Genomic DNA, 2,345 nt, shown 5'->3' on the forward strand with positions numbered 1-2,345 from the left:
CCACCTCCTAGAGTAATGGAAATAAAAACAAAAATAAACAAATGGGACCTAGTGAAGCTTAAAAGCTTTTGCACAGCAAAGGAAACCATAAAATAGACAAAAAGACAGCTCTCAGAATGGGAGAAAATATTTGCAAAAGAAACAACTGACAAAGGATTAATCTGCAAATACAGAAGAAGCTCATGCAGCCCAATATCAAAAGAATAAACAATCCAATCCAAAAATGGGCAGAAGACCTAAATAGACATTTCTCCAAAGAAGATATACAGACTGCCTACAAACACATGAAAAGATGCTCAACATCACTAATCATTAGAGAAGTGCAAATCAAAAGTTCAATGAGGTATCACCTCACACGAGTCAGAATGGCCATGATCAAAAAATCTACAAAAAGTAAATGCTGGAGAGGGTGTGGAGAATATGGTACCCTCTTGCATTGTTGGTGGGGATGTAAATTGATATAGCCATTATGGAGAACAGTATGGAAGTTCCTTAGAAAACTAAAAATAGAACTACCATATGACCCAGCAATCCCACTACTAGGCATATACCCTGAGAAAACCATAATTCAAAAATAGTCATGTACCCCAATGTTCATTGCAGCTCTATTTACAATAGCCAGGACATGGAAGCAACCTAAGTGTCCATCAACAGATGAATGGATAAAGAAGATGTGGCACATATATACAATGGAATATTACTCAGCCATTAAAAAATGAAATTGAGTTTTTTGTAGTGAGGTGGGTGTACATAGAGACTGTCATACAGAGTGAAGTAAGTCAGAAAGAGAAAAACAAATACCGTATGCTAACACATTTATATGGTATCTGAAAAAAAAAAAAAATGGTTCCGATGAACCTAAGGGAAGGATGGAAATAAAGACACAGACATAGAGAATGGAATTGAGGACCCAGGGAGGGGAAAGGGTAAGCTGAGTTGAAGTGAGAGAGTGGCATGGACATATATACACTACCACATGTAAAATAGATAGCTAGTGGGAAGCAGCTGTATAGCACAGGGAGATCAGTTTGGTGCTTTGCGACCACCTAGAGGGGTGGGATAAGGAGGGTGGTAGGGAGATGCAATACAGAGGGGATATGGGGATATATATATGTATATATTTGATTCACTTTGTTATACAGCAGAAACCAACACAACACTGTGAAACAATTATACTCCAATAAAGATGTTTAAAAAATAAAAAATAAATAAAAGTACACCAAATTATATATGAGCTAAATTGTTGAAGAATACATTTTTTAAACAATTATTATTTGGTCTAGTGCTCTATGCAATGTGATTTGCTTTATTTGATTTCTATAAGCCATGACAGGACTCTCTCCCACCTGAACCAATTGCACTAAAACTGTCTGTTCCACCCTTCCCTAAATTTTAGAGAATGGTAAATTTCCTGAGAAATTATGGACAGTTAGTAAACTAAAGTGAAATTAAAAGAAGATATGATTCATTTTCCCTGCTAGTGAAATTGCACCTTTTCTGATGACTCCTTATTAGTGGTTACTGCTGCTGTTTGGTGACCTTGGAAATGATAAAACATGTACATGGAATGATGCGAATTCAAAGACAATTCTGTCACCTGACACTTTTCTGGGTTACAGCTCCCTGAATGTCTTTTGGGAAACTACCCCACTTCCTTTCACACAATTTAGGTGGGATAGTCAAACTCCCTTGGCCAAGGACTGGCATATGACCTAAACCAAACCAATCAAGTTCTCTCTCCTCAGTGTTTGTGTCTTGAGCAGAATGACATGAGTTAAAAAATAGTTGAAGTTGCCACTTTTTTCTTCCATCTAGGTGTGTGTGGTTGACACCATTCTTCACTATGTCTTCTCTGAAGACTTTCAGGATAAAGAGATTACTGGACAAGAAACAAAAGCAGAATAATCCCATTCCTCAATGGATTCAGATGAAAACTAGTAATAAAATCACTACAGTGACAAAAGGAGATGCTGGGGAAGAACCAAGTTGTGTCTGTAAGGAACTGCACGTAAGATGGCCCACATATTTATGCTGTATCAAGGTCGCTAGCATCTTACCATAACAAGCTGAAAATGTCACCACTATCTGGGACAGTTGGACATATTTTACTGGGAAAATAATTGTTTTTCTCTTTATTTCTATGTTTCTGTACAAGTAGGTTGGCTCAGTAATATGTGAGACCTTTTGTTTGGGGAAAAAAAATTAAACAATTGAAGCTACTACAAAGGAATAGACCAGAGGAGATGTTTCTGAGACTTTTCTCTCCTTTCCAAAGTTTGATTGTTTAGATTTTTCTGTCAATTTTGTGAGCTTCTCTGTGTCTTTTCAACAAACTACTCATTTAC

At 36.9% G+C, this 2,345-nt stretch overlaps 1 pseudogene across 1 annotated transcript; it reads left to right on the top strand.

Annotated features, from left to right (window-relative positions):
• Nucleotides 1–1,843: 1,843 nt before the first annotated feature.
• On the top strand, nucleotides 1,844–1,998 carry LOC307059587 (large ribosomal subunit protein eL39-like; annotated as a pseudogene). Its single transcript has one exon. The product of its transcript is annotated as a large ribosomal subunit protein eL39-like (transcript).
• Nucleotides 1,999–2,345: the final 347 nt, after the last annotated feature.

The sequence above is a fragment of the Hyperoodon ampullatus genome (genome assembly GCF_949752795.1).
Source record: "Hyperoodon ampullatus genome assembly, chromosome: 1".
NCBI lineage: Eukaryota > Metazoa > Chordata > Mammalia > Artiodactyla > Ziphiidae > Hyperoodon > Hyperoodon ampullatus.